At 38.9% G+C, this 9,515-nt stretch overlaps 1 long non-coding RNA gene across 1 annotated transcript; it reads right to left on the bottom strand.

Moving 5' to 3' along the window:
- Positions 1-244: 244 nt before the first annotated feature.
- On the bottom strand, positions 245-9,237 carry LOC116270602. Its single transcript, XR_004178748.1, has 2 exons — positions 8,361-9,237; positions 245-1,942 (listed from the first exon to the last, which is right to left on the bottom strand). It is a non-coding gene; the product is annotated as an uncharacterized LOC116270602 (long non-coding RNA).
- Between the last annotated feature and the right edge of the window lie 278 nt (positions 9,238-9,515).

The following is a 9,515-nucleotide window of genomic DNA, read 5'->3' as shown; positions in this document are numbered from 1 at the left end:
CTGGCATGCCTGGCTGTGTGCGGTGGCTGGGCCCTGCGCTTGCTCGCCCACACACCCCTTGCTGCTCCACACCTGGCTCACCCTTGGCAGGTGTGAGATCCAAGTCAGAAGTGTGAACCAATCATAGCCTGCTGGGCTGAGTGGGTGGAACGGGCCCAGGGGGTGCAAGTAATGCAAGTAATACTCAGGCAAAAGGCACTGCCAGCCATAAAGGTTTCCAGCTGGTGAAGTGACACCCCAAGGGTTTTGCGACACCAATAATTCACTTTATTGTAAAAGAAAATCCAAGATGATATGTTACATTCAGTTGGCATGTGTCTTTAACCTTGTTTAATCTAGAACAATTCCTCCATCTTTCTTTGTCTCTTATAGTACTGGTATTTTAAAAAGTGTTCAGGTCAGTTATTATGTAGAATATATTTCAGTTTAGGTTTGTCTGATATTTCCTCATGGTTAGGTACAGTTTTACATCGTTGGCAGGAATACCACAGAGGTGAGATTGTGTGTTTCTTAGGACTTTGTATCAGAGAGCCCGCAAATACTTATTTTTTGAAAAGGCATTATTTATTTATTTTGAAAGGAGGACCAGAAATATGAATCTTTCTGTTGCTCCAGGTAATTATGCATTCAAAAACTATTTGCTTTTTGTTTTAAAAAAGTATTTACAGTGCCTCTTCATCTTTGTCTGTTTCATCCCAGGTAATTGTTACAGAGTTAATTGAATCACTTGGAGAGCTGTCATGCTAATATGCCATTTGCTCAAAAAGTCTCTGAACTAGAGTGAGAATTGTCTTTGCAGTATGTCAACAAATCCACTAAAAAGGATTTTCTTTTTTAAGAAGAAAAGAGACTTCATTCCAGCAACAATTTGTAAACGGGGAGACACAGCCTTCTGTACAGAACCAAGGTTTCTTATGAGGGAACAAAGAGAGGAGTTGCCTTTTATAGAAAAAAGAGAAAGTTCCCATCCAGGTTCCCAATCTGGTCTGCTATGTAAGTAAGGGATGCAAACTTGTTCAGTTCTGATTGGTTGATGCTTATTTAGTTCTGACTGGTCAGTGCAAGTCACAGCCTATTGGTTAACTTCAGAAGACGACATAGGATTTTTCCAGCAGCTGTTGATTCAGTTGAAGTAAACAGAAACAGATATCTATCAAAGTCCCAAATGTGTGAGCACGTGGGTTTTCTGAGAAAGCAGAGTGTGAATGTGACCTCTAGTCAGCAAACGGCCACTTTGCTGTATTTTGAATTTAGGCCCAGTTACCTATTCAAGATCCATATCAAAGGATTGCCTCTTTCAGAGTTCACAAATAGAAATATTATGAATCATGATGTTCTTACTCTTCTCAAATATTACGGTGGTTTAGAAGACTATTTTCAAGACAAGTCACCTTTGCTTCCATTCAAAAACATAAAATAGCATATAACTTTTGAGTGGAAAAATATTTTGTTCAAAATACTCAAAATAAATTGAATAATTAAGGCACTGATCTTGACCTCAAGACATAAATCATTCATATTTCAAACATTTTTAAAGATATGGAAATATCAGCATTTTAAGATATCTCTTGGGCTGACTGCTCTGTCAGCTCTAAGCCTTGTGGATTTATTCAGCTCTCCTCTATTAGCCAGTTCACACAGATTATGTTACAGTTACCAACAACCCTCTTTGTTGTTGTGGCTTACAACACAAAGCCTTCAAATTCCAGTTAAATGTCTCTCGCAGGTTAACTCGGGTTCTGCTCTGGTTGTCTTCATTTCAGGACCAGCTGCTATTATGGAATTGTAAGTCTTGTGGCATATGGAAAAAAGAAGTGGTAAAACCATTCAGTGGCTCTTAAAATTTTTAGAGAAGTGAAGACATCACTTCCACTCACATTCCATCAGACAGGAAGTTATATTGCTGAGCTCAACAATAATGGAACAGGAAAATATACAACTCCTGCAGAGAGAAGAAAATATTTTTTAACAATAATACAGTTTACTCCAAATTGCCTCTACCCACAGCAACTTCCGAGTTTCAGTATATTGGGCATTGTTGCTAGTTCTGTAACTTCCAAGTCTCATTCTTGCTCTTTCAGAACTTGTGAGCTGCCCAATAAGTATAAATTTATTTTTTGTCTAAATTGGTCAGAGTTTGTTTCTGTTGCTTGCAACTCAGAACCCTGTCTGATACAGAAAGTTAGGCCTGGGCCAGGTGCAGTGACTATACCTGTAAACCCAGCCTTTCTCAGGCCAAGGAAAGAGGAGCACTTGAGCACAGGATTTCAAGATCAGCCTGGGCAACATAGCGAGACTCTTGTCTCTAAAAAAATAAAATAAAATAAAATAAAAAAGAGAGAGAAAGAGGCCGGGTGCGGTGGTTGATGCCTGTAATCCCAGCACTTTGGGAGGCCGAGAAGGGCAGATCAGGAGGTCAGGAGATAGAGACCATCCTGTCTAACAGGGTGAAACCCTGTCTCTACTAAAAATACCAAAAACAAGATTAGCCGGGTGTGGTGGCGGGTGCCTGTAGTCCCAGCTACTCGGGAGGCTGAGGCAGGAGAATGGCGTCAACCCAGAAGGCGGAGCTTGCAGTGAGCTGAGATGAAGCCACTGTACTCCAGCCTGGGCAACAGAGCAAGACTCCATCTCAAACAAACAAACAAACAAAAAAAACCCCCCAAAAATACAGGTGCACGCCATTATGCCCAGCTAATTTTTGCATTTTTAGTAGAGACGGGGTTTCACCATATTGGCTAGGCTGGTCTTGAACTCCCCACCTCAAGTGATCCACCCGCCTCGGCCTCCCAAAGTGCTAGGATTACAGGTGTGAGCCACCGCACCTGGCCCAAACTTAACCTCTTAAATATGAAAATCTTATCAGCCCAACCGAGCTTGCAAGTTGCAATGCCGTCTTACATTGAAACAACTTTATTTCAGAGGTGATTTGATGGTGTGATTATGCAAGGGAAAATTTATAGATCTGCAGGCATGGTTCAGTATTTGGTGATCACTGAGAACACTGACACATTAGTAGAAATCACTTTAATATTTGCCCCAATGTTTCTCAGTTAATTCTTCCTGGATAGATATCTGAAATCAGTAATAATTCTGTATTATTCAGATTTTATATTGTGGGCAAGAGATGGCACTATATACTTTGAAGTGGAGGTACAGCATCTATTAATTTCCATAGATGCAGATATTTCAGACAGGAAAATTAAAATCTCTTTGAGACTTCTGATTTCTCCATATGATCAGAATAATGAGCTTTCTACAATGGGACAGGGTACCAATGGGTCAGCACAGAATTATCGGGATATAATACACTAGAATGCTATTAGGATTCATCACATAGATTTGAACATATCCTAAGTAAAATCGTAGCTTCTCTCATATAACTTTATATGCTAAAATCCTATTGTAAGTTATTTGGAGAAATGGTTGATTCTAGGGCTAGGCCTAGGCTAAATACAAGATAAACCTAGAACATCTCATAACGCCAAAAAGCAAGGAATTGCTAAAAAGAAGAGAAAGAAAGTGGGGTATGTGAAAGGACACAGGAGTCAACTCGAGGGACCTCCTGATCGCCAAAGCTGAAACAATTTGAACAACAAAATAAATAACACAGTATTGGGTTACAACCCAAGTATAAAATAAATATTTATTAATCCACAGTGATATAAATAAATGTTTGAATAAATAAATCATTTGGGGAGAAGGGGCAAATCTTCCTTACAGAATATTTCCAAGCATTACGTATCCATACTCTTCCTCCAGCTGGAGGTAGGGAGAGCTTATTCCCCATCCTCCACCTCTGAGTGTGGGCTAGACTTACTGATTCAATTCCAAAGAATAGAGCATAAAAAAGGAAAAAAAATAGTAACTTTAGAGCAGAGAAACCTGGCAAACACTATTTTAACCAGGCGGTCAAGTTTGGTATCATAGGTGATAAGTCATGTTAGTATCATAAATCCCCTGATATGATGTAATGAAAAGAAACCAGGACTCTGGAGAAATGATGGATTCAGAGTCTAGGGCAGGAAACGAAAAGAACATACTGTGAAATCGATTATCGTGGAAGAAATCCGACTGTCCAAAGGTGGGATAATTTGAACACCAGTGATATGGTTTGGCTGTGTCCCCACCCAAATCTCATCTTGAATTGTAGCTCCCATAATCCCCTCCTGTCATGGGAGGGACCTGGTGGGAGGTAACGAATCATTGGGGCGTTTTTTTCCCATGCTGTTCTCAAAATAGTGAGTAAGTCTCAGGAGATCTGATGGTTTTTTAAAGGGTAGTTCCCCTATACAAGCTCTCTTCCCTGCTGCCATGTAAGACATCCCTTTGCTCTTCCGTCATCTTCTTCCATGATTGTGAGGCCTCCCCAGGCATGTGGAACTGTGAGTTTATTAAACTTGTTTCCTTTATAAGTTATCCAGTCTTGGGTATGTACTTATTAGCATGAGAATGGACTAATATAGCCAGTAGGGATAACAACTTCAATAAATTGAAATATATCAAATATATTTAAATCTGGAATTCATAATAACTGACTATATATTTGATACTAAGGAAGTATTATTAACATTTTTAGGTATGAGAATGATGATTATGAGAATAATGAATGAGAATAGTGACTCTTTAAAAAGAGTCACTAGTTTCAATATTCAGGAATTTTGAAATATTTATGAATAAAATATGATATCTGGAATTTAATTTACAATGATACAGGAAAGAGGGAAAGTCAGTAGAGGGTAACTTATGCCACTGGCCGTAAGTTGGTTGATGAATACATAAAGGTGATTATATGAGTCTGTCTGCTTATATGTATGTTTAAATTTTCCATAATGATAATAAAATTTTCCAAGTCCTAATGAATTAATGGATCAAGGAAATGATTTTTCAATGTTGAGAGACAGAGAGACAGTGTTTCTTCTGTAAAATACACAACATTGCCTATTAAGTGATTTTGTCATAATAACCAAAACAAAATCAAACAAAAAACAAATACAAATGAAAACCAAAAAAATTCTACCTTCAATCCTATCAGGCTTCTAGCTCTTTGCTTTCTAATTCTATAGCCACTAGCTATCTGTGGCTATTTAAATGTAAATAAATGAATTACATGGAATAAAATTAAAAATTCAGTTCCTGAGCTTCACGGGTAACATTTCCATGGCCACATAGAAAGTGTATTGGATAGTGGATAAAACGTGTCCATCGTAGCAGAATGTTCTATTGGACAGGGCTTAGACACTTTCCAGGACATATAAGAACAGTAGGATGTATTAAATGATACCACCAGGAGGTAATTACCGAAATCTTAACCATAAGAAACACTATATGATAAACAAGCCAGTTTCTAAAATTCTTTTTAATGTAAAACAAAAGATATGATGGGGGAATCAATAGGTTAAAAGACAATTAAGAGGGGCTGGGCATGGTGGCTCATGCTTGTAATCCCAGCACTTTGGGAGGCAGGGGCTAGTGGATCACATAAGTTCAGGAGTTCAAGATCAGCCTGGCCAATATGGTGAAACCCCATCTCTGCTAAAAATGCAGAAATTTGCTGGGCATGGTGGCGCATGTCTGTAATCCCAGCTACTAGGCAGGCTGAGTCACAAGAATCGCTTGAACCTGGGAGGCGTTGGTTGCAGGGGGCCAAGATCATGCCATTGCACTTCAGGCTGGGCAACAGAGCACAGACACTGTTTCAAAAAGAAATAAAAATAAAATAAAGTGGAAAGTCAGCAATTTAAAAAAAAGAGAGAGAATTAAGAGATATATCCACCTATTGCAATGCATGGAATTTAAATTCTGATTCAAGTACACTGTAAAAAAAATTGTATAGCAATTAGAGAAATGTGAACACTAGCTGGAAATTTATGATATTAAATTGTATTTTTAGGAAAAACTAATAATAACTTGTATTTTTAGGAATGACAATTATACTAAAGTTTTAAAATCATTACAGCTGAAATGAAGGATATGAGGAATACGACTTGCTTAAAAATAATTGGGGAGAGGTGAGCGTGGTTGGAGGTGTAGGTGAAAGATTAGTCATTTATCAATAATCGTTAGAGTTGGGTAATGAGCTCGTCATACTATTGTCTTTTGTGTGTGTGTGTGAAAAATTTCCATAATAAATATTTTTAAATCCTAAGAATTTACCATGTATTATGCAAAATTAAAAGACATTAACCTTTTTAGTTTACAAATGTATTTGTTCATATTCCAATATGGGAAATGAAGATCTATCATAGAGGAATTTTTATGGTGCAGCTGGGCTAAATCATACACACTGCCATAATTAAAGTGTATTTTGAGCCAGACGATATACTTTTTCTATTTTGAATAGTGATACATAAACTGGTTAGCAGCTTGCTCCATAATTACACCGGCAGCGAAAGATGCTTCTTTGACTCTAACAAATTTCCAAAAGTAGCTTTGCAGTCAACTCATTGGGAAATACTAATTTGACTAAAATCTTACATTTAAAAAAAAAATTGAGTGACAGGTAGGACAGAGGAATATGTTAAGATGAACATAATACATACTCTACACATGAAAAAAAGCCCCTTAGCCATGGTGTACAGTTGAAGGCAGGAATTGTTGCTTGACTATGTGTGAAACATAACACTGCAAAATAATAAAGTGGTCATCTTTAAAAAATATCTTCTTACACATTTTATGCCCATTGTTAAAAGTTCAAACAATATCATTTAATAAATAAATAAGTGATTTCCTTCAACCTCAGTTTAAGTGGTCCCACAGCTAGTGGTCAGCAAAAAAATATTTTGCTAGGTCTCCACAATTTTGCAATTATTACTCTGAGATTCCATCAAAAAAATGGAAAGACCTGGAAATACTAGGCCTACATTCTCCAGTTCCAACAATTGGCTACAGCTGACTAGTAACTGCTCCTTTAAGATGGGGTTTGAATTCTATCCACATACATGCGTGTGTGCACACACAGACATACATGCAATAAATGCCTTCCCACTTAGAGAAGCCAGCATCTTTCAGTGTCTTTTTCCAATAGGCGTTTGAATTTGGAACCCCTCTTCTATTCAATATAATGAGTGAGGTACTTTGTTCATATCTTTATAAGTCTCATCTATGAGGAAATCTCAGTCATTTCAAACTTGATTACTGTTAAGTGTACCTTAATAATATAAAGAAAATCATGCCCATGGTCTATATACTTCACCTTAATTCTGCCGTCTGTTAATGTTATAATTAATACATACGATTTTGAGGCCGGGCGCGGTGGCTCAAGCCTGTAATCCCAGCACTTTGGGAGGCCGAGATGGGCGGATCACGAGGTCAGGAGATCGAGACCATCCTGGCTAACACGGTGAAACCCCATCTCTACTAAAAATACAAAAAACTAGCCGGGCGAGGTGGCAGGCGCCTGTAGTCCCAGCTACTCGGGAGGCTGAGGCAGGAGAATGGCGTGAACCCGGGAGGCGGAGCTTGCAGTGAGCTGAGATCCGGCCACTGTACTCCAGCCTGGGCGGCAGAGCAAGACTCCGTCTCAAAAAAAAAAAAAAAAAAAAAGATTTTGATAGAAATAACCTTCGTCTATTTCATTCGTTCCTTTTTTCTTTTATTGGTAAAATTTGTATTTCTGATCGAATGGCTCCTTATATACTAATAGCTTTATATTACCCTTAGTAATTCTCTGTTCTCTACTATGAGAAATATTGAAGTTTGCTAATAACCTCTTCTTGCTTCCTATTCTTCTACTCGCCAAGCATCTGATTTGAAGTAATGTCCTTGTATTTCCATGTCATAACTGTAAGGCAGTCAGCTAGCTTACTCTCTTGTTTTTTAAAATTTTTTATTTTTATTTCGTTTTTTTTTTTTCTTTTTTTGAGAGAGTCTCGCTCTGTCATCCTAGCTGGAGTGCAGTGACGTTATCTCGGCTCACTGCAACCTCTGCCTTCTGGGTTCAAGCAATTCACCACGCTCAGCTGATTTTTGTATTTTCAGTAGAGAAAATTCTATTTTTGGTCTCAAATCCCCGACCTCAGATGATCCACCTGCCTCGGACTCCCAAAGTGTTGGTATTACAGATGTGAGCCACCGCGACTGACGTCTACTTTTTATATGTCCTTGCCATCTCCCCATTTCCCACTCCTTCTTCTTATTTTTGTCTTTTTGTTTGTATTTTAGAGACATAGTCCCACAGTATCTATGCACAGGTGCAATCCTGGCACACTACAGTGTGAAACTCCTGGGCTCATGTGATCCTCCTGCACCAGCCTCCTTTGCAGCTGGGACTACAGACACGTGCCACTGTGCCCCAGCTCCTAATTTTGAAAGTTGGACTCCCTTCATTATCAGAGCATATGGCAAATTGCATAACATACTCTCCTTTATATCTATTGTTCATAGTCCGAGTTCCACAGGTCAATGGATACTTTGGCTCGCTACCATCCCCGATGCTGATGTTCCTCTAGTCATTTTGGTTGCTAGAAGCTCATTCTCCAGGAGATCCTGCGGAAAGGGATATAGAAACAATATTCCTTAAGTTCCTGAATGCTCATAACTGTCTATGATCCTTGACAGTTTGCATGGACATAAAACCCTTTGGTCAGATTTTCTTTCCTTAAGTATGCTAAATATGTTGCTCTATTATCTTCAAGCATAAAAGGTTGCTGTTAAAAGATCTGATAACAATTTATCATTTCCTTTATTTGTCATTTGGGCTTTGTTTGGATATAAATAAAATATTTTAAAATCTTTCTTTTATGGGAACAATTGACACTGGGGATTCCAAAAGGAGGGAGAGAAGGAAGGAGAGCAGTAAGCGAGGGCTAAAAGCTTCCTATTGGGTACTGTGTTCACTGTCTGGCAGACGGCAACAATAGAAGCCCAAACCTCAGCATCATGTTATTTACCCTTGTAACAAACCTGTACAGGTACTCCATGCATCTAAAATAAGATACAAATTAAAAAATCAAATCTTTCTTTAAAATGCAATGGTTTTACTAGAATATATTTTAGTGTTGGCCATTCTGAGTCAATTTCTCTAGGTGCATGATGTGCTTTGCAATAGGTATTTTCTTTTCTTTTTTCTTTTTTTAGTGAGACAGGGGCTTGTTCTGTTGCCCAGGCTGGAGTGCAGTGGTGTGATCATAGCTTACTGTAACCTCAAACCCCGAGGCTCAAGGGATCTTCCTGCCTCACCCTCCAGAGGAGCTAGTAGTACAGATGGCCACCACCCCCACCCAGCTATTTTTTTTTTTTTTTTTTTGTAGAGAAGGGGGGTTTTGTGGTGCTTCCCAGACTGGTCTTGTACTCCTATCCTCAAATGATCCTCCTGCCTCCGACTACCAAGGTGCTGGGATTACAGACATGAGCCACTGTGCCCAGCCACAAAATGTATTTTCTTTTCTTTTCTTTTTTTTTTTTTTTTTTTGAGACAGAGTCTTGCTCTGTCGCCCAGGCTGGAGTGCAGTGGCCGGATCTCGGCTCACTGCAAGCTCCACCTCCCGGGTTCCCGCCATTCTCCTGCCTCAGCC

This window comes from Papio anubis, chromosome 15 (genome assembly GCF_008728515.1).
Source record: "Papio anubis isolate 15944 chromosome 15, Panubis1.0, whole genome shotgun sequence".
NCBI classification, from domain to species: Eukaryota; Metazoa; Chordata; class Mammalia; order Primates; family Cercopithecidae; genus Papio; species Papio anubis.
This window is presented reverse-complemented; position numbering and strand designations above follow the sequence as displayed.